Source organism: Haliotis rubra, unplaced genomic scaffold (genome assembly GCF_003918875.1).
Source record: "Haliotis rubra isolate DU_JTF1 unplaced genomic scaffold, ASM391887v1 Scf1148, whole genome shotgun sequence".
NCBI lineage: Eukaryota > Metazoa > Mollusca > Gastropoda > Lepetellida > Haliotidae > Haliotis > Haliotis rubra.
In genome coordinates, this window is record NW_025765057.1 from 256,345 (window position 1) to 280,212 (window position 23,868).

At 44.6% G+C, this 23,868-nt stretch overlaps 1 long non-coding RNA gene across 1 annotated transcript; it reads left to right on the forward strand.

The window, feature by feature from the left end:
- The first annotated feature begins 3,507 nt into the window (after window positions 1-3,507).
- LOC124254097 lies at window positions 3,508-10,460 on the forward strand. Its single transcript, XR_006892390.1, has 3 exons — window positions 3,508-3,519; window positions 5,055-5,057; window positions 10,371-10,460. It is a non-coding gene; the product is annotated as an uncharacterized LOC124254097 (long non-coding RNA).
- The last annotated feature ends 13,408 nt before the right edge of the window (window positions 10,461-23,868 follow it).

A 23,868-nucleotide genomic window follows, 5' to 3' on the forward strand; every position in this document is an offset into this window, starting at 1 on the left:
CACAGTTTTTAGTGTTCCTTGTTCACATTCCGTATATCGAGCCGACTGTAACGTGCTGGTCTGCACTGTGAGCTGTAGAGTGCCTTGTACAGATATCTAGATAGATAGCAGCCCTCGCTTGGTCGTCCGGCCTCGATCTAAATCATTATCACTGTACTTACATGCAACTGTAGTGTACACAGACGTATGCACATTCACGGGTTATGTCGGTATCGACTGAGGCGAGGGTTTTCACGATTTTCGTTGAACCGTCTCGGGCAGTTACCGTATTTAGTCTGGTGGAGAATTATGTATTGCTGGATTGCCCTCACGTTGAATACGGGTGAGTGAGCGAGAGAGTGAGTGAGTGGGTGGTGGGTGAGCGAGTGAGTGAGTGAGTGAGTGAGTGAGTCCTGGGAAAGTGATTGAGTGAGTGAGTAAATGGGTGAGTGAGTGATGTGGGTGAGTGAGTGAGTTTAGTTTTACGCCGCGCTCAGCAATATCCCAGCTATAAGGCGGCAGTCTGTAAATAGTCGAGTCTGGACTAAACAATCCAGTGATCAACAACATGAGCATGGATGTGCGCAACTGGGAACCGATGACATGTGTCAACCAAGTCAGCGAGCCTGACCACCCGATCCCGTTAGTCGCCTCTTACGACAAGCATGGACTGCTGCAGATCAGTTCTAGCCCGGATCTTCACGGGTCACTTGGCGAATGTGGTATTCGAAACCACAATTATACATTTCTGTCGCGCCTAAGGGACGCAACTCTAGATCTGTACTTGAGACGCCAAAGTCACCAGTAAGTGTAGATAACTATGTAAAGCTACAAAACACTTAACTCAGCTACTCAAGTACTCAGGTGATCGATTGTACAGCGGATCAATCGCCATGGTTACTAAATCGTTGTACATCAGGTATGTTTTCCATCTCCAAACGTGTAAGAAAAAACAAATCAGTGCAAACATGTATGTACAAGAAATACAAAATATTTTTATTGACATGAAAAATTAACTTTTTCGTAGTTTATAATAGTTTTGTATTTCCTTGGTTACATTCTGTATATAATTTCTGATTGTCGATCGCATGAAGGACGTGTATGGAACTTGAGGTGACACCTGAATCTTTGGTCGTTTGAATTTGCCGTGCGCGTTGGATACCATGCACACGAGTTCCGGGTCACTGACGCGCATGTCCAGAAAGTTGAACAGCCTTCTGGTTTCATTGAGCATGTTGGTCTGGAGGTCTCGGTACTGCATAATGAGGAGTGGCCCATCGAATTTCAGCCAATCAGTGTTCATGTCCACCCACCCACGTTACTGGAGAGAGACGTACGTTTGCCAATAAATTTAAATCAATGGTGGAACCAAATCTCGATTACATGGATACTCGTCACTAACATCTTGTAAACCCTTAATTGCCAGCTCTTTACCTGCCAAAAATACCACCAGTGTCATCGTTATTACGTTAGAGGGCCACCCGATTATGTTGCTGTAAGCTGATTTGAGAGAGGAGAGTCTGGCGTGGCGTCTCAACACGGTGAGCCACGGATATACAGACAGTACTTCACCTCTTCACAGCCATGTGTATAGCTGTTTGTTCTGCCACAGACTAACGCTGGTTCTAGCCCATTGAGATACCAAGCCGCTGTTCACGATAGGTACCCCATTCAGACACTGTGTGGTAATTCAGAATCCACAGGTCCACTAAATGCTTTGAGAGGCATTTAGAAGTTGGAGTAGTAAGGAAGGATCCATAAATGGTCATACTTCGTGGCAAAACCGTTGTTTTATTCCCTTAAGGCCAGACTTGGTAGCATGTGGCATATTTCTTCTTTCTGGACTTTACACACTCCTGGCAGACACTCTGTCCACAAGTCTACTTGGGCTGTCTGACTCCCAAAGTCCCACAAAGGTATACATCTCATTAAACACAACTGGTTGTACGACACTTCAGATGAGTTCCTAAGGTCTCGACAAGACTTCTAATTGAAAGAAGTACAGTGATGACTTGACTGGGCTACTGTCTCCCTAAACGAGAATACAGGCGGTGGCTGAGATCTTGGAGGCTGACTAAACAACCCATTCATTCATTCATTCATTCATTCATTCATTCATTCATTCGGTGGGTCATTTGTTCTCACTTTTGCCAAATGAAAAAATGTGCAGTGAACCGGTTGAAAGCTTTGAAGAAAACGTGTCATATGAGTAAAATATAAATACCATCCAAAATATTTTATATTTGATCCCGATTGATGGATAACCCGATGATTAAAGCAGGCAATGGGTAAGTCCCAGGTTCGATTCTTGAATGGGTACGGTGGTTGTAAACCCTGATGTTTGTCGGATAACCCATGCCCGTCCTTAACCTACCTTTGGAAAAATCATGTGGAAGGGCATGACCTCTTTGACCCCCATTACGCCGGTTGAACTCCGCCAGGAGGGAGTCGAAGGGGTCCCGGATGAGGAGCACGGCACGGGAGAACGCCCGGCGATGTTCACTCCCCCACTCGTGGGTCTTCACCATCACCACCCGGCCGTCTTTCAACCCCTCCCCGGGGAAGCCATGCTGCTTCAGTGTGACGTCATTGTACACACTTCCGGTTGCAATACCTGCAAGGTGAAGGTCAAAATGAAAACAATTTCCCATGCAATAGTGATCATTTTAGACGTACCCAATACCCTACCGTTACCACTGTTCATAACAACAGCGAGTGAGTGAGTGAGAGCGCGTGCACGTTTCCATTATGTAACAGGTAAATAATCTGCAGCGGGACGACGATAAATTTACATCACAGTTGGTTTGTCTCCAAATTACCATTTTTTAGTTAAAACAGGTACAACTAGCCAGTTCCAGTGGCAGAGGGATTGGTGATATCATTTGATTGTGATGTCATGGCAACGATCTGCACAGAACTGTGATTCATTTCCACTGAAGTCTCCGAGACATTGCGTGATCTCACTCAAACAATATCTCCTGTGGAATTCAGCTGTTTTCAAAACATGGAGAAAAATGGTTTACATTTTGTTCTGGAATGTTCATTATAGGCATATAAGAGAGACATTATTTACATATTTTGTTTTGTACTGATAGAACACGTTGACATTTGTCAAACAGGGTCACGGTGATACCAGAATACAACTTTTGTTGTGTTAAACTTTGCTATCGATCTTTCGCATGATAGCGTCCTTGACGTCGAGGGTCAAGGCCAACGCGTTTAAACTCAATGAGGTTATTTGGAAGGTCATTTATTTCGTGATTTACCTCGGAGACGTGATCCCGGGCGTCTGAAATACATTGTGAAGAAAGAAACGCATATTTTGACTTGATGCAAAGATAACGGAAACCCTTGGCATCAGCTCCATCGATTCCATGGCCGATTTCAATTTTAGGAGATAGAACGAAGACCGAGGGCGTGGGACGCGTTTATTGTACATCCTCCGACACCCTTATCCTTATATATTGAGTGGGGAGATAACTGGAATGATATTTATTCATCGATTTTGCATGATGATGTGGTTCTCATGTCGTCTTTATTGTGATCTAAGCCTGGGGGCCATTGGTTGTATGCACACACGTCCATTAAACGTACTCCAAGGCGTGGTAAGAGACAGTGAGATTCCATATCAAAGATGTTTCCATTCTTCAAATAAACCTTGCCGATGGCTGCCTTTCGTCCACAACTAGCGTTCGATTAAGTGTCGGGCCGAACCAGCTGGAGATCTGTCGTTGGGTGATGCTTCAGATTCAGATATCATACGCGTATGAACTGGGGGGTTGGGGAGCTGCCCCCCAGAAAAAATAGGAAAGCTGGAAATATTTTTAGGGACCATAATAGAGAATTGAACACAAATTCTAGCCTCTGGTAACGTTGAAAAAGTAACATGATCAAAAAACATTTTTCCGCTAATGATAGAATCCAAATTTTTTAATTCATGTCACCCAAAAGTGAAAGTAGAGGCAGTCAGGCTGTTATTAACAGCCAACATGGATTCGAATCAGCGGTAAGTTGACAACATACATTGACATTACAGTGTAGTCTATACAGTAACATTTAGTTTACAGTAATAGCCATATTTTAAGTATAATAGGTGCTGTTTGATTTATTTATTGAAGATCTAAACAATAACAATAAGACACGATTTCAAACTCATACATTGGCAGTGAGGGAGCTGGTTTTATCTGAAAGCCGAATTCATGTATGAAATAAGAATGGCTGCATTATTATATCCCCGCTACGACGTAGTCGCTGGTATATAGCGCTCCGCCCGTGTGTCCGTGCGTCCGTGCGTCCGGAATGGTTTCTCTGAGCATAACTCAAAAACTATACCTCTTACAAACTTCAAATTTGGCATGGAACTTACCCTTATGGTGCCATTGTGGATTTTGGCTTTCGATTGCATGATGCCAAAATTGAAAGTTTTCCTAAAATATTATTTTGGTATTCAATAATGGTATTGAAGGCGATCAGACTATAAGCGGGGGCCTTGTTATTGAATGTAATTATAATATATTTATACTATAAAACTATTGTTTTTCAGTACCCTATTGTTCTATTTGTCAGCACCCAAAATATGATTAACAATTAAGTAAAAATGACAGTGACTCCAATTTTGTAGATATTTAAGACCAAATATAAAGAGAATAAGTTATTAAAGACCTTCTTGTGAAGTATTCTAAAGCTGCAGACAAGGGCTGGGACACTCTTTGTGGAGAAATTGCAAAAGTCAAACACTTACAAATTTGAACTGGATTTAAATCATTTATGAAACTATAGCAATATGCAATTCAGTATTGATCATGTTGCTAGAATGTTTTATCCAGATGATGCTCCTACACATCTTACCCCAGTCAGATGTTATGGAGATGGAAACTGTTTTTGGAGGTCAGCCTCTCAACTCTGCTTTGGTTTTGAAGATTATTATACTGAACTTCGAGTGAGAGGTGTTTTTGATCTTATCATCAATGAAGAACATTACTTAAATGAATCAAAACTGATAAGTGTTTCTGAAGCCGAAGGTAACGGATCACTGTTACAGTATATTTTGACGTCATCCGAAAGTCAGTCTGCAGAGGGTGACAACATGCAGCGTTACAGACATTTAGTGATGAAAACAACAAGAAATGGAGAATATTCATCAGTTTTACACATGTTTAGTTTGCCAAGTGTTCTGAAACGACCAGTTCAATTTATCTATCCCAAAATCCAATATGTGGCTACAAACAGACATGTACTTGATCAAACAATACACCCTCTGAATGATGTGGAGGAGGAACCTGTCTGCATCATGTGGACACATTGTACAAACACAAATACTAAGAGCTGGTCACCAAATCATTTTGTTGCTTGTTTGGATACTGCGAAAAAACATGTTGATGCTGACTTGGCAGAAAGTGACCAAAAAAAGAAACAAAAGAAACAGAGGACGTTGGATTTTATGTTTTCAGTTCAGAGCAAGAAGCAATCTCAATGTGAGACAAAACCATCAGAATTTCTCCGGACACAAGACTCTCAGTCTCATATAAACCCAGTTCCAGACATCATCAGTGAAAGCAAGAGTAAGGATGTTTCAATGGAGAGTTCTCTGACATCTGAGCCCTAATCATCGCCCGGCAGTGATGAAGATGAACGTCATCATGTGTGCAATTCATCTTGTTGTTCTGAAATTAGTGAACCTTATCAGCCAAATGCTGCATCAACCTTGAAAAAGACAACTACAAAACCTTGGAGATCATTCTCGTTTCATGAATATCCTTGGCTTACTCTGTGTACAACAAGAAACAAAGTTTTCTGCTTTTATTGTAGACTGGCTTACGGTAAGGACAGTGATCTGCAGAAGCATCTTACCTCCAGACAACCTGAAGCAACATTCATATCAGAAGGTTTCAACAATTGGAAAAAGTCTGGAGATAAGTTCAAAAAGCATGATAAGAGTTCATATCACAGAGATGCCCTTGCAAAACACAAGAAACATGGTAATGACAGTGTCACAAGTTTACTTCTGGCAAAAGTTACCAAGGAACAGCAGTGCAGACGAAACCTTCTGCTTGTGCAGCTGTCATGTCTCTTATTCTTATCAAGGCAAGGATTAGCGCTTCGAGGGCGTATTGAAGAGGAATCGAACTTGTTTCAGCTTCTGAAACTGAGAGGTTCTGACATAGAGGGGTTGCCAACATGGTTATCTGAGAAAACATATATGTCACCTGCAATTGTGAATGAGCAATTGATGCTCCTGGGCCGAGCTGTGCGACTGAAGATTCTTGAGAGAATCAAAGCTGACAGGTTCTTTGCCGTCATGGCGGATGAAACAAGAGACATATCAAACAAAGAACAAGTTGTCATATGTATCCGTTGGGTGGATAATGATTTCAGTGTCCATGAGGGATGCTATTGGCCTATATGTGGTTCCTTCCACAACATCAGCAACACTAACAGAAGTACTAAAAGACACACTTATCCGTTGTGACTTACCACTATCGAATTGCCGAGGTCAAGGCTATGATGGTGCAAGTAATTTTCAAGGCTATGTCAATGGAGTTGCTGTCCAACTGCAAAGAAAAGAACCACGAGCAGTTCATGTCCATTGCCTCGCCCACTGTATCAACTTGGCTTTGCAGGAAGCCACTAGAGCATGCAAACCTTCTCAGGGATGCCTCTTGACATCACAATTGAAGTGAACAAGCTCATTAAATATTCTCCAAAACGAGAACACCTATTCAAGAATCTTCAAAAAGCTCCTTCCATTGAGAAGCGTCTTGACATGGATGTGCCTCAAACTGAAAGAACTCTGGCTGATGATTCTCTGTGTCCAACACGTTGGACAGTTAGAACAGGATCTATCAACTCTGTTTTGGAGAACTTTGATACCTTTCGAAAAGCATTTGAAGAAATCAATAGGGGTCACGATGAGTATGCCAGGATTGCAGGTGGTTTACTTTCACAGTTTGACCAGTTTAGTGTGTTTTTGGCTGAAAGTTTCTTCCCAAATTTTTGCTGCATCAGAGCAATTGTCTTCGTCCATTCAAAGCGTAGAAACAACGGCAAAGGTCGCACAAAAGGGAGCAGAGCAAGTACTGGCGTATTATGATAAGCTGAGGAGTACAGATACTTTTCAGAGTCTCTACAAGTCTGTTGTTGATGAAGCTGAAGACAAAACTGATCCTCCACGTCTACCACGCTACCGGAAGAGGCCCAAGAGATTGGATGATGGATCTAATACTCACACGTTTCCTTCTGTGGAAGATTATTATCGCCAACAATATTTTGAAGGTCTAGACATCGTTTCAGAGCAACTAAAGGGAGATTCTCACAGAAAGGATTTAACACTGCTGTGGAGATAGAGCTACTGTTGCTGTCTGCTGCAAAATGGACGGAACTTTCAAATATCTTCACATCAGAGAACTCTACAAAGATGATGTTGACTTTGTTCGATTGAACACACAGCTCTCCATGCTTCATGACACAGTGAAATCTGTCTCCACTGAAAGAGGATGCTTAATCATTAAAGTCACAAATATTGATACTGTTGTATCAATTATCAACTCATCGCCTGTAATAAGGCACCTGTTCAAGGAGATAAGCACCCTTTTGAAGATCTACTTGACTATTCCTGTCACCACAGCAACATCAGAACGTACCTTCTCCGCGCTTCAACGCCTGAAGTCATACGTCAGATCTACAATGACACAGGAACGTCTGAACAACGTTCTGCTACTGCATGTTCACAAAACCATTGCTGATGAACTATCTCTAGTGGATGTTGCCCGGGAGTTCATTTTCTTTCAATGACAGAAGACGCAACTACTTTGGACTTTTCTCATAAGAGCTGAACATTTTGCGAGATGCATTAGCCTGTATAAACAGTCGATCTAGTGTTACCTGAATAATGTAATGCATTTGCTGTTAATTAAAGTTTCAAGTGAACTTGTCTGTCCTTTTCATATATCTCCTCTCTCCACCCCATCCCCCGTTATCAATTTTGAAATCTTGCCCCCAAAAAACCCCAAACCCAACAACAACAAAAAACAAAACAAACAAAAGTAGTAGACAGAATGACAGTCCTGATCATAGTAGCTAAAGCTTTATTACATAGATAAAGCTTTAGTCGGATACCTTATTTTTACTGTCATTACTTCCGTACAGAAAGCCTTATTTCCTAAATAATGCTTTAGTTGGACTGCTTATGAAAACGTTTATTTGATCAAATATCCTCTATGTCGTGTTGACGGAGGTAGCATTGTGTCATACGGCACGATTAATAATTCTTCTCTCACAAACCCTCTGCCTGGGCCATCCCTCAAGTAGTTCGTTTTATCTATGTCCACGCAAGCCGCTATGTCACGTTGACCTCAATGAAACAGTTTAACGTGAATCGCCTAGGATCTCTTTGGTGTTCGTAATAAAAGCTTGCTGGGCCTTTTTCACCCCTTGTTCTATGTACTTTTTTTTCTCGTCCTCGCTGATAGCAGCAGACTTACGAGACTTGGATCGAATCTCTTGTTTCATTTTGTTATATTTTGTGAGTTCAGAGAGGATTGAACGAAACTCCTCCTCTGAGATTTTGTTGTCAGTGAGTGCCGTAGAAATACGCTCACTCACCGTGTTCAGCTTTGCTTCAGCCAGAACCCTGATTTCGTCGCGGTTTCAATGCCTTTACGATGCAGTCTGGCGGGATACAAGCTTAAGCCCCAACCCCAACACCCCTGTCACCCCAGCCAAGCTATTTCTCTGAGCCCCATCACTATAGGTGCGGCCACGATGGTAGCTAACAACCCAACACCTGCCACCCCTAGGCCCATGCTGGCTGCCATAAGGGTAGTATCAGTCCCTGGTCCACGGCATTGAAAGCTCTATGGTACTTTTTTATATAGTGCTTTCTCACAGATCGCGTCTTGTTCTAGTTGACGTTTTACATCGATAATCATATTTCGCCGAACCCGCCTACGGCTTCCAGGGTCTTCACTACTTCATCTATGCCTGGGTACAGTCCCATCCTATAATATATATTACGAAAAGATATTTTAATTGGGTTTCAGTTAATAGCCCATCTAGTTTCCAACTAGTGTTCTGGTACTAGTTCAGGGATATAGTTCAACCCCATAATATATTTTAATTGGGTTGTATTTAACCTTCGATTACGTACTTAAAGCCGATAATACTTAGATTAACGCGGCGTAAAAAGCCGGGTCTCAGCTCTATCGCCCATTAAGGAGACTAACCCCATCAAGGGTTGCTAAAGGTTTGTTTCCGATACCTTAATAATACAACAACGCTTGGTTATTACACCTGGCTTCCCAACCTATCAGCATATCATCTATAATTTTAATATAATTACTAGTCAAACTTATATCTCCGAGATAGACGCCTATGAGGAATGTGAAGTTTTCCTCGCTTTACATTTCTAAAGACCTCTTTGGTGCTTAAGTAAGCTTGATTGATGTCTCTACTTTCTCCTGGAAGTTGCTACCATGTTGCCCGAAAGTGGTTTGGTATTGGTGCGATATATGTATTAGATTGATAAACTAACTCTCCTGCTGCTAATATACTGTGGCTGTTCGAAACCAACGCCCTATAATTATGCCGTTGTTCTTAATCTCGAGACAGTACCATCTTGTCTCAAGGTGATATAAGGTGCAGTGAGGGTTGTTGACTAACCATTCAGGCTCTTTAAAATCTGATAACGATAACCCGCCTATACACGTTGGTCCCTTTGAAGTGTAGGATGTATAAGGCGCCTTCCTCACCAGGCTGATCGAATCCCTCCGCGGTCCCCTAGATCGTTAAATGTAGTGTTGGGTCTAAGCCAAGACATTGCTATAATACTATTACTTATATAATTTCCAACTGGTTTTCTGATAATAGTTCAGGGTGCACTTCACCCCCATGAAGTGTATGTTGTCGGTAGGGAAGATCTTGGTTAGTGATATAGTGTCTTCCACTTCCATCACGGTGACACCTCTGCAGACTGGTTTTGAGTCGATACCCACCAAGACGCAAACGCTGCAAACGTGGTGATACTGTTGTTGTTTCCAATCGAGTTTGACCCCTTCACGATCTCTCTACATCATCCCACGATGGTTCCCCTAGGTAGACTTGATGATCAGTGCTGAGTTCGCCGGTAGACTCTCCAGGATCCTGACCACGCCTTCAATTCAGCCACCAACTGTAATACTCACGTTTTGCATGCCCGCTTTACTCTGCTAGCATGCGGGCTGCCATACTGGCGAAAGTGGGTTGATGACCACGCCACGCCCTCCTGAGTCGGGACGTAAGCCACGAAAGCAGGGTTCCGTTGTTCACGACTTCTTATTTAGGTGGTTGTCTTGTTATCCGTGAACACGTAGGGGAACCGAGCCTAATATTGAGAAACCAGCTCGACTTTTACGCAGTAATAACACCCACTTTGTCATCATCGGTGAAGACGAAGCGATATGGTTTGTTTCTTGGCGACGGTAGTGCTCACATCATCGGGTTAAGTCGAACAGTTTGCCCCTAACGATGTGGTATATCATCCAGTTATCACCGGGTTACGATAAGGGTGTACTTAGTGTTGACTACCGCCTTTGAGGTATTCTACTATATCACTTAGGGTTGCTAGTACCAATCGAGGGGACTTCAACGCCGCTTTGTAAATGCTGTTTTTGCTGTAAGCATGCATACAATTTACCATCTACTCGTGGGGTCGTTTGAACTGCGTGTGTCCCTTCGTAGATCGAGATCCCTACATTGATGCATTTTTTTCAACTTCATTCCGGACCTTGTGCGCTGGTCATTTTGGCAAAGCGTTACGCCGAGGTATCCTATATTCACGAGATTATGATTTATATCTAACACCGATATTATCAGCTCAGTGGATAGTTGCCCTGGGTTAACCTCTCTTATACCGTCATGGGTGAAAAACGACCCGGTTCTGCCGTCGCTTGTATTTCTCCGCTTTCACCGTAATGGCTCTCTAGGTATAGTGGAAGGGGTGACCCCTTGAATGTTGTCCGCTGCTAACCTGGTTGAGATGAATGCACAGCCCTCGGTACGGTACTAGGGTCGGGTAACTTCAGTGCCTGTGACGTAGTCGCTTTGGGTTTTATCTCATCAGGCGATATATACCGGAGGTCCTCGTTTTAATGGTCACACTGAGTTTTAAGGGGTTTCTTCCGTTGTTAATAACAATTCACTGTACCGGTTTGAGTCGCCTCATCTTGGAGTTCGGCCCCAATGGTTTGAAGACTCGTCGCTTTAGTGAACATACGCTTTGTAGTAGCCTTCAGTTATCTGATTGCGGGCGCCACCTAACGGGTCAGTTTATTGTTGCTAGGGCTTGATGTTAGTCCATCGTGGTAGGTAGGTGATATCGCATAGTGCGCGACTTCGAAAGTTGACCCGACGCGTTATCGATCGTATAAGCAGCTGAACGGCCTCACCGCTATTCCTGGAAGTGTTATGTACATGCTAGAGTATATAAACTCATTATATAATAGTTTTAAATGTACAAGCCTGGAGTGTTTTATCCTAAACTGGATCGAGATTTCCACATGATCGCGGGACGCTGCCGGTTGTATTTCAACACCCAGTTCATAGATGTGGTTCGGGTCAGCAATAAGTTTCTCGCGACTAACGCCATAGTAGTTCACGCTGGTTCAACAACCCGATGCAGTTCTGGCAGAATCAACTCAACTTCGTGCCGTGTGGTGCGCTGGCAACGGGTGTGGTGTGGCATTGACTGACACTCAGCGTGGCTCCACTGAGTCAGTCCGTGTTCACGTTTCACGGTACTACCAGGTCAGGCGTATCCTCAAAGAGATCAGCTCGGGCCCCATTGCGGGAAAAGGCGTGGGAATGCAGTAAACAACCAGTACGATAGACGGGCCTACGGAACGTATTTTAAACGAATCTTGAACCAAACACGAAGACGGATTGGCGCTTGCCGGGACCGAACCCTAGTTGGTATCCCCATCATTCACAATATGGTTCCTCGTCGAAGCTAGCGCAGAAGCTTGGAAGGAATGTAGATACAAGTCATTCTGCTATATCACAAACAAACGAGTGGGATGACCGCTACACGGCTTCTCGCTAACAAGTGCAAAGGATTACAGAGTCCGGAGGTTCGTGCAGAGCAGAAGATGACTGGAAAAGTTTATGCCGGACACGGGCCGAAAAGGGTTTACCTCGTGCGTCAAGTAACCAGTTTGAACGACTCAATTCGCACCCGCACGCGGTGGGCTTGTTGGGAAAGTAGATGCGAAACGCCTGCTCCAACATCCTTGGTAAGGGACCGCTTACTTAATGGCCAGAAAACAGTCTTCGCTGGTCAACGCTGAGGATGCTATTAATGCTCCAGAAGCTGATCTCCCCGAGCGCCATCAAACGCCAACAACCAAGACGTATTGGAATATCAGCCAGGTCGAAAGTCGACCACGTGGTTCGACGTGGACCGTACATGGTCTCGAAAGTGATATGCAACCAGGCAAAAAAGTGGGTGGGCTACAACAACTTAAACAGTTATGTTATCACGGTAATAAAAGTTAGCCGCCAACCGGGATGTCAACGTCTCCCCATACGTCCCACCACCCACGACCGGGTGAAACGGTATAGTGACGCCACCCCTCGAGCCTATAGGTTCAACATAATACACCCATAGCCCCAGTCTGCAGGGGTCCCAACTCAGCAAGTACATCGATCGTGAAATCAGCTTTCATGGTGGTTGGTGGGGCAGCTTTGGGGGCTCATTTGGTTAAAAATTTCCCCGAATACTGACATACACCAAACTCACCACGGCTACGAAGGGCTGCCCGCTGGTGGTTTTGACCGGCTTCGCCACGGGCAGTTTCTAGCCAGAGCTTCAGTAACCACGTTTAGGACGATGCCACCCAGGATTCCAGGTAGGGCTTCAAAGCGGCCTTACCAGCCAGTTTAGCCAGGGCTTCCCGAAGTTTTATCCAGTTCCCTAATTCACTTTGGTGGTGTGCCGCCACTTGGGGTGTGGGGTACCCCTGTCAGTGACACCACCAGGGTTGATAAGGATGAAGCCCAGTGCAGTCAGAATGCTGGCGATGGTGATGCCTTTGCTCCCCGAACAGGGTCCTCAATCCCGTCAGCTAGCGTGAAAGTCTTCATTTGTGAACCATCGATCGATGGTTTCCGTGTACCGGGTTGATCTGGCGATCGGAGGGCTTCCCGGTTCGAGGAAGCGGATTCCAACCGAACCGCCTCTGCCTTCCGTTTTTATTCTCTCCCTCGACATCGGGCACGCCTCATATCATCGCCTGCTTCGCGAAGTTTTATTTTCGCCGAAATGATGCTTCATCGACTTCGCTCAGTTTCCCCATGTTGTTAACGAAGTTCCCTCCACGCATACGTTTTACGTTGCTTCGCCTAAACCTCGCAGTTCCTCAGGGGAAATTCGGTGTTTCCAGGCAAGGGTTTGTCATGGTATGAGGCCAATATTTTTTCGATACTGTCCGATGTTTCTTTTAGCATCCCCAGTATTGGCCCTGGCTACTTGCAGATCTTTGGACGACCTTCGGGAAGCTTAGACCGCATGCCACCGTAATCTATGAAGCCTAGTTCCCCACGGAGCAGTTGACTTCACCAGGGCGACTTGTGAGTGCGTTTCGACATAAAGCATATGGCTTCCGCTCTTTTATGATATCAGCCCACGGGTAAGCCTTCAATCGCAGCTGCGTCTCTTCTTATCGACCATAAACTTGAATAGTCCTCTCCCCAACGGGCTTGATGTTGTCTTTATTTTCAACTGCGCCGTATCAATTCATCGACGGGCCGACTGCGTACAAGTTCAGTACTTAAGGGAACGAGAGGGGTTTCATCCTGGATATTATCATCCCACATATCCTCCATAGGTATTTCCTCATAACCACCTTCAGCCATTATTTAGTATTAAAACTGGTATATTTCATTTTATATAACAATGCACGGTGAAAACTAGATCCTTCAGAAGATCGGAGAGCCGCAAATTAGGTGTCAAAGTCGTGTATACAGCTCTGGGTGACACCATCACCAAACAATCCCAGCAAGATAGACCAGAATCAAACGCTGTTGGTTAGATTTCCAAACCTGGCGCTAATGACCCCATTGTACCAGGTGCACTGTCTTCGACTGGCGCTCAACTCCTCACGCTGATCCTCCCACAATGACACAAACGCGAAGCTAGTGCGGAACGTGAGGTCGAGCTTTTCATCATCAAGAAACCACCAACAAGATCACCACCGGTAACGGTAGGTGTTGAGCATCGAACACAGCCGCATGTGCGTTTCACTCGCTACAGGGACCTCTGTTGGAAAGCGCAGGGAGAACGCTGGCCAATGATGGTGTATCAGGGCATCAGCAAATCCACTCACAGGGTCAAGCTGCGATTGGGCATGCGCGCCTTCACGGGTAGACCCGAAGTTAGCCAAGCTAATCGATCGGGTGAAAAGTGCCATCGCTTCGCTGCATCGGAACAGGTTCTCATGCGTCACTGACTTCGAAAGCTGTTTCATCGAACACGCTACCGCTTTACTTTGCGGGCCGCCGCTACGGGTGATAGGCTTCGAATACGAAGCCCACGCTTAACGAAATTAAGAAGCAGTAGTGATGTATCGCCGAACGGCGATGAGGCCAGTTACACCATAGACAACATCTCCTCTGGAGTTCGACATGGTCATACTAACCTGGAGTTGGCCAGGCAGGTCTTCCAAAACCAGTAACTCGGGAATGTGGCCATCCTGTACCGACGCATTACCGAGTAGGCATAGATCCATCGCGGGCGTGGACAGAGCCACATAATTGCAGTGGAATATCAACCTGAACGTGCCTGGCGCTGATCGATGAAAGGCAATCCTGATCGGCCCCCGTGGAGGATTACGAACCTGCTCCGGAGGGACAGCTGGTGCAGTTTTCAAACTCGTAGGATTGAAAAGGTGGAAGCGACCATCGAGGGAAGCGTGCCCAAATCCAGCTGTTCAGTCATGGCATTATGGACGCATTTCAGCAGTGGGATGAGATAAAAGCTACCGGTATAAACATCCGCCAATACAGCCAAAGAAGACCTGGACCTATCATCCGTGCAAACGGGTGCCAGAATGTTTCTAAATAACCAAATAAGTACGCTGTGGTTGGACATGCGATCTTACCATTTATTTTATAAACTACACGGGTAGCGGACGCCGTGATAGACAACGGTAGTGAGGGGATTACTATCCAGATTACTAAGAAGGCTCCAACCCCGGCTGGGTGCTTTGAAGTTCATATCTGTAATGTGATTATGGACGCTTGAACTTCTTAATATGTAGACAATGGGAGATTCGTGCAAAAGCATTCCATTACCGATGGCGTAAGTTATCTAATGGGCGCAGGCAGTGCTGTCACTGATTTGCCCCCACACTCCACACCGGGCGCCATAAAGTAAGTGTGACTGGCTGTGGGAACACCGCTGCGTTGGATATGTTGGAGGGGTAATTTACAGGGATGTGTTCGACCGCACATCGTTAATATGTGCCCTACTCTGGGCATGAATATAACGCATAACGGAAAGACATCTGGGTGACGACGACCCTGACGTATTACCAGAAATGCATCCGGGGCCATGTCTACAGGAATCGGTTGAAAGCTACCGCTATGAAATTTAAAGGGGAGCTTCCACGCTTCGTTCATACCTGGATTCATCAGTAGATGCTTAATCGCCGTAGATAACAAAAAAAAGAGAGACATGCTATCGCATCTGGTCTTCTCCGGCCGCATAATTTGAGCTAATAGCGCCTGCGCTAACGCAGAAGTCTAACCTGCGTTGAAAGACCAGGAGCAGACGCTGATGGGTTGCCTTTTATTTCACCAGTAAGCGATTGTGGATTCGCTCGGAGGGAGGTTTGGAGTAGAGAACGATGCGGGATGAGCAAATTAGAAAGGGAATTCCGTGAAGAAACAGCTCATTGAAACTAAACACGCTTAAGCTCGCGGCTCAAGACCCACCAACCCGGTGGCTTATAGTGTGTTTTTAGCTTAGCAATGCTTTAGTAAATTTGAAGCAAATGTTTTTTCTAGCAATGCTTAAGAAATGCTTAGCAATGCTTAAGTAAATGCTTAGCAATACTTAGTAAATGCTTTAGCAAAAGCTTAGCAAATGCCTTTAGTATAAATACTTCAACATTTAGTTATTATAGCTATGGCATTTTGAAGTATTACATAAAGAGCATGTGTGCAACTTTACTCTTATATTTCTCTGTACCTCTCGCTTTATATCTATATTATATTGTTAAAACTAAAACTTACTTATCATATTATAAGATGGAGCAGTGGAGGAATTGCTAGAGCAACTGTTGGTACCCCAATCACCACAGGTGGATGATGATGTTTGTGAGAAACTGGTGGCGTTATTGCTGGTAAGGCGCAAAGCCAAACATTACTTTGGGGGAGTACACCCGGATAAAAATTCACAAAAATGTCCGTCAAAGAAATCGATAAACTGTAAATGCTTAAATATCGAGACTAGACTAGGGTGCAGAGATGACAAGTTAATAACAGGATCGGCTATGACCCAGATATACACTTCCGGTATTCAAGGCCATACTTCCTTCCCATTCCGTCGAGCGTCGGCTTTACTCTGTGGGAAGACCTCGAGAGCGACCCCTTTATCTAACACTTCGAGCCCCTATTAGTGGTGCTCGGCACCCACAAACACGGTATGTTGTTAGCCCCCGGTTACGGGCGGCGATTATCAATGGCAAAGCATTGTCAATTTGAGAGGAAAATAATAATAATAGTATAGGATGGGAGGCTGCACAGACCCAGACTCCTTCAGAGGAGACGTGAGACCCCTTACATTGGGAAACTCCTCTAACTGAGGTGAACTCTCCTGAACTGGAGGCAGGTGAACCCTCCCACAGTCACCACAGGCAGAAGAACTTAAGAGAGAAGCCGCTGGTAAAAACGGTGGTGTAAACTAACATAAAATTATCAAGGTGACCCTATCTGGTCTCGGATTATTGTTGGTTGTATGCGCAACTGCTGCCGCGGCTATCTCGCGGTTATATTAACAGACGCATGCGAGGGTCTCCCTCACAATCCTAGGAGCTCCGGAATTAAAGGTCAACCCGCATATCAGCGCAATAAAAATATATATCTTTGCGCTATATACATACCGTCTGAGGGGAAACGCTTCGTCAACGACGCATACCACGCCACCAGTGGCTTCACAGTCTAGTCAGAGGATAAATACCTGGCTGACCAAATGGTGCTTAAACAACCGACTATCAAGCCAGATTTCAACCTGCAGGTGATATGGAGTATGCCCATAATGAACCTTGTGGTATGTATGCATGGCCACAAAAGACATCCTAGTAAAACAAGGAATAATAATCTTGAAGATATTAAGGAAATAAATATAAGGATGTAATAATTTCATAGCCATGATGGTCGGGTGGTGTAAAGAAGTGAATGCCCCTGGCATTTTCCGGGAGCAATTTCCTCTTCGAAACTTACTTTAGAGTCACACGCTGAAATACCGGCATGAAAGAAAGCCGCACGATCCTCGCTTATTGAGAAATTACATGTTAATACAGGCTGGTGAAAGCACGCAAAATGTAACGCCTCCAGAGGATCTGATTACATTAACGAACAACTCAGGCGCGGAAAACCACGCCGTTCAAACATTCCATCGATGTCGCACGACGAGCGCGAGAGAATACTACTTCTATTAACTGGTAAAATCCATTGGATTAATTACAGAAGCTTCATCACTGACCGCCTGTAGTACTCACACACCATCCAAGGCAAAATGGACCGTGAACCGACCTTCATAGCGCCAAGTATAGCGCTTACCGCTTTGGCTGTGAAACAATTCCAGACTATCACAATATTATAAGCATGCTAAACATGTATCGATGCTAATACATACTTTATGGGGGAAGACCGGTGACATGTGGTAGGGAATGCGGCACCTGAGGGTACTCATACCTACATTACGCAGTTCCTAATTACTCGTGGTTCTGTGCGGCATAGGCCTTCCAAAGGTCACCACTGTCTATGTAAAGCCCACGGGCTTAACGTGAAGTCATGACATCACCCCATAATACGTGACTAAAAAGGCCTACATAAAAGAACGCAGGCGCATTTCTCAAGATAGCAGTGTATATTGAGGAGGCTAATACTCTCCCTTTGACTATGCCCCAACTAGGAGATTATTACACAATTTTACATACATAGATATACGTTTGTGGAACTCTTGATCCCTGTGAAGACATCAAATCTCGGGTAAAGCCATACTCAAAGATAAACTAAACTTACGGAGACGCTTCCAGATTTCAGGTAATATTGAAAGTGGTATGGATTAAAGAGAGGGTTAAGTATACTCGTCCCTTCAGATGTGGAGGACCATCACGACTCAACAATTGCATAGATTGTTTTACAAGTATATCGGGAATATTACGATCAATTTCAAGGAACACTTTGATCCAACAATGCAGGCAATTTCGATCGAAACAGCCAATCTAAAAACTAGTTGATTGGGGCGACGGAGAGGGATACATATAGATCGCCTTTATCATTTTTACGGCGGCCCAATTAGACATTAGCTATTATGTGTATACAGTTATGACTATTACTATACAGTTCCTCGTGACGTTAATTCGAGCTGCCAGCTTGTAAGCATTTTAAGAGGCTTTGATGATGTACGTTAATATATGGTTCAGATGTTGCGAGATATTAAGCCACTGATAGACGATAAAATAAAAGAGGAACTAGCCAGTCTTCGAAGCACCACAAATTTCAAAATCACAGCTAAAATGACACTCGAGAAGAATGTGGGATGCCACCGAATAACGCTCAGCCCATCTTCCGAGGTATACAAGAGGTCATGGACTCAGATAGAGAGACTATAAACGCATCGACGGACACCAGTTTTCAGCAGATACAGGAATAATTTGTGAACGCTATAAACAATTTGGGATCTGGGTGGGCTGTAGATAAAATCGATGCAATGTCTCCATCTAGACATAGCTAACTACGTGCCGTTCATGAGGCGGTCATCACACCCAGATTCTACCTCCCTACTATAGGAAAAAACATGCCATAGTCAACGTTAAGAATAGAGAAACTATTGCTTGAGATTAGCTACCGTAGATCAGCCTTGTTTCCAGCTGACACTAATCTCGAACAGGCCTTCTAGTTAATATCCCTTAAGACGATGGACTCCTAACTGGGATGGTATAGACGAAATCCAACCACCATATCCTCAGATCACTAAAGTAGAAAAACAGAATAATCTAGCTAAGTAAATGTCTCTTTGGACACGCTACACAATACAACAATAATACACATTGCGGCTCAGTCCGCTGGTGGGGAAACGTGTTATCAATATATTCATGATCCAACAAGGTGAAAAAAGTATCACCTTTACACGCGGATAAAACATTCTCCAGTCGGGTTAAGCTGCAACGATCAGCCCAAAACGACGGCTGGAAACATCTTTGTGCTATATGCCTACACGGCTTCATTAATGAGCTGATTTTATTAGAATCTCAAATTCAGGAGTATTGCCAAGGTGTGACATAGACGGCTATATCATTTATTACGCCCGAGGAAGGCATAAATATCCTGTACCTCTACAAACCAATACAATCACCAAATGTACGTGCGCCTTTATATTATATACGCCGACTTTGAAGCCTTGGTCAAACCTATTAAGGTTGTTGGGGATACCCCATTATGGTCGGGTTGGTTAGTAAATTCCAAACACACTCAAAACACAAGAGCATGAAGCATGTGGATTTGGATACATAGTCGTCCGTTGTGACGGTGAAACGAAATCCTCCCGTAGTATACAGGTCCTAATGCGGTTGAAAGGTTTCTAAAGTGTTTGCAGGAGGAAGAAGAAATTATTAGGAACGCGTTACAGAATCGTCCTACGCGTATGACCTAAGCCGACAGGTTAGCTCACCCCGTAGTATTAACTGTCACGTGTGACTCACCACTGAACGGTGATCTCGGTGAGAGATCACTGTCACACAACCGGTAAGTATAGAGGTGCTGCTCACAACGCGTGTGTAACCTTAAACTTAGAATCAACCATAAGACAATAATAAACATCCCTGTTGTCTTTCACAACTTGAGAGGGTATTGACTCCACACTTGATTATGCAGGCCATCGCGAAAAATCGATGGTAATATAACGTGCATTCCCAAACAACATGGAGATACCCCTCTTCGGCTTAGACGGATCTTTAGGTTCCATTGACTCAAGGTAAGCCACTTCTACATTGTCGTCACTAGCCAGTTCCTGATTATCATTACAACGATACCCTTCCCTATTACCGGATCGGATACTACTGGCGACGCCGGAGACTGGGATCCCTGGCTTTTATTAGGAAGGGTGTATCCCTATGAGTACATGGATAGTTGGGCCAAGTTCGCCGGAGACCAGTTCTACCCCCATCAGAGAATTTTACAGTTAATCTGACCGGACTCGGAAATATCCCAAGACGATTTACTCGTAACGCCATTAATGTATGGAATAAACTTGGTTGTAAAACCCTGCGACTATCACGATCTGGTAATTGAGGATGGATGTACTGCTATTAGCCAACGTATTTGAGAGACATTAAGGCGACACATGTTTCAAGCAGTATAAACTAGACCCAGCATGGTGGCATTACACCAGCCCAGGTCTGTCGTGGATGCCTTGTTTAAAAAGACTGGAGTTAAGTTGGAATTACTTTACTGATTAAGACATGCACTCATTCATTGAGAAAGGCTTGCGAGGTGGGATCTCCATGGCAACCAAACGATAATACGCTTAAAGCAAATAATCAATACGTGAAGGGTTACGACCCTAGCAAGCCAAATCCTAATCACATTCTACCTCAACGCAGAAATAAACCTGTACGTGGCTGGCCATGAGCCAGTATCTACCCATTAGGGGATTCGAATGGGGTCGGGTATCATCCGATTTCGATATTATGAACATCACCGCGCGGATTCGAACAAAGGTTATATCCTCGAGGTTGACTTGGAGTATCCTGGGGCATTACACACATCATTAATAACAAGCAGTTACCCCTAGCCCCCAAACGTATTGAGGGTTAACCCAAACTGATGTCTGAGTACCAACATAACTTGTTAGGTAGGCGGGGTGGACGGGCGTTGAAAAAACTCGTTCCTTAACTTAATTGAATAAGACCAAGTACATCGTTCACTGTCGCAACCTAAGCAGCCGTACCTGCTTCGTTGGGTATGAGGCTGACCAAAACATGGAGCGCCTTATCCGTCCATGGATGAAATCTGCATCGGAATGACTCAAAGCTACCAGTGGACTTATAAACTGGTAGTCATACAATTCGTTCAGTATTGATGAAACTCCAGGTGCCGGTATGCTGTTCGGTTTGAATAGAGAAAACGGAAGCCGATCAACCCACCAACCGTATCATAACATTCTGCCAGCAGAAAGTCGCATAAGATATTCAACCATCCGTCATGCTGGTTATCCCCTGATTAATCGCCGTTCGATGCACTTTGTTGCAACAGCCAGCAAAGAAGATATACTGGCGGACTTCAAACAAGAATGAGATGCGCCATATATAAAAACATTCATTGAAATAACGAAGGTATCGTTAAAGCATCGTACAAGAAAAGTCCGTAGCGAAGAATAGTGCTGGTATCATCGACAATATCGTCGAAGATCCAGATCATCTAAAATAGTGATCCTGAAGAAGGGTGCCGAAAAGAAGCAGTTAAAGGCATCGCATTTGATCGCAGCTCACGAAAACCAAATGAAAGAAAACAAATACTGGAAGATGGGAGAAGGTTGACTATATGAAAAAGATTAACTCTATGAAATGCAAACGGAGAAGGCGATGGATAAATATGGAAAAGTATATGAAAACATTGGCATGGAGGTAAGGAAGACCACGGAATGTCGCTGAAACCAAAAGCTCGAGGAGAATGGATATTGGAAGATGAAGCCGAGGTTAAAGCAATCATATCCTGGAGAATAAAGATGGCTGAATGGAGGTATTTATATTTACCTGGCAAAGCCGGTATGTCGGCGAAGTTCGTCAGCGGGGATTCATGTTCTACCCTGGTAATAGCGAAACCCAAGAGTTCTGATTAACGTGATGGTAGCTAAATCCACGGATCGCCAGTGGATCGCCTGGTCAGTTGTTGATGTACAACGGAAGTTCACGAATGTAAGCAGTTGAGCCCGTTAACTTTGGTTTGTGGAGTTAAATGAAGTTGCCGACTGGCATGGCGATGGGCGGTTGAAGTCAGCTGCCGGACGAAGAATTTGGCTGGCGTTATCAGTATCGTATAATCAACCGGCGTCTATCAATAACGGTTGAACGCTTTCCAGCAAAATTCCGCGCAATCGTTGAAACGTTATTCATCAGGTTTATTTTGTCAATAAATCATGGTTATCGATTGCCGCACCATGGGTAGCTGGGATAATCCAGCCAGTTCTGCCGATATGTTCGAAACATCGATCCGGCATAGCCAAACTTGTTATAAAGTTGAGCAGTGATGAACCACCAATTTCTGAGAAGGGCCCCAGAGGTTGAAAGATTTGTTGACGCCTGCATATATTCATCAGCGCCTTCGTAGTTGATCCAACGCGGTTAATAGGAAGTTGCGCTTTAACAGGTGAATGACGGAAGTTTTGTTCGCGGGCGAAAGCTTTGTTACCGAACCAGACCGCCTACCAGCAACTTGTTCGATAGCTTCACCGGAAGTCAGCGGCCCTTTAATGGCTTTCTCCGAATGGCGATGTATCCAGCGAACGCGTGCATGCGACAAGTCCCATATCCGTAGTGGTATCCACTTCATTGTTGCATCACGAAATTACCATAACCGTTTGACCATCAGCAACTGATCCGTGATGACCAGCATTTTACCGTTGAGTTTCACCATTTACGCGAAGGGCAATAATTAAATTCACTGGAGGTTGAAATATCGTTGAGCGGAAGAATGATCCGCCCACCACCAATCAGAGAATATTGAAGAAACGGAATCAATCAACCGGGACCGCATGTCGAGGAAAATATGGTTTCGCAATGGCGAATGCCTTTGGTAAACGGCTACCTTCCAGTCTTTCTAGTTTACCAATGCATTTAAACGAATGACAAACACCTTTAACCCAACTGGTCGGGTTCAGTCCCCAGGAATCGTTCCACGATAGTCAATGCCCATTCTGCAATGTCATAGACGTTCCATGATTGGGTGATGATATCCTGACTGCGTCGACCGATTTCGGTTTGGTATTCGCCAAAGCACGCTGATGGATGCCATCATGGAGTTTCGATCCATGTTCAACCAGCAACAAATTCCTGGTCTCTGAAAATGACGCTTTTGTTCCGGCAAAATGTCGGCACCAGCACAACGCATAAAGAACGTTGAGTAGTCAGGCATGATGTTCACCGTTCCCAGTTTGTTCGCTTTAACGCCCCTGCGAGCGATTTTCGAAGCGAGATCATGCGTTTGTTTCGTCGACCCGTTTCAACAACTCATGTTGAAGCTCTCGGTCAGTCCGAACCCCAACGCCAATGAAACCAGCACCGCAGGAAACCAGCGGTTCATATCAGCGCGACAAACCGCATCAACCCGTCCAGCCTTTACGGAGCATTCGACCTCCATCCATGTCCATCACAACCACACCGTTAGCTGCTGCACATACCAGTTGAAATGAAAATCGACGCCGAGAAGGTATGCCGCGTCGCCTGAAGATGCCGAATATCCCGCATCGCCCGCAACCGCATAAAATCCAGTAAAGATGAAGAGAATGGCACCCATCGCCTGGCTGAATCCGTATGGCCCATCCCAGCCTGATCCCAGCAGCGCTGCCACGCCTCTGCCGCCTGTTCAATGTCCGCCAAACAGCCAGCGGCGTCGCGCCATCTGCTGCTGTTCGAA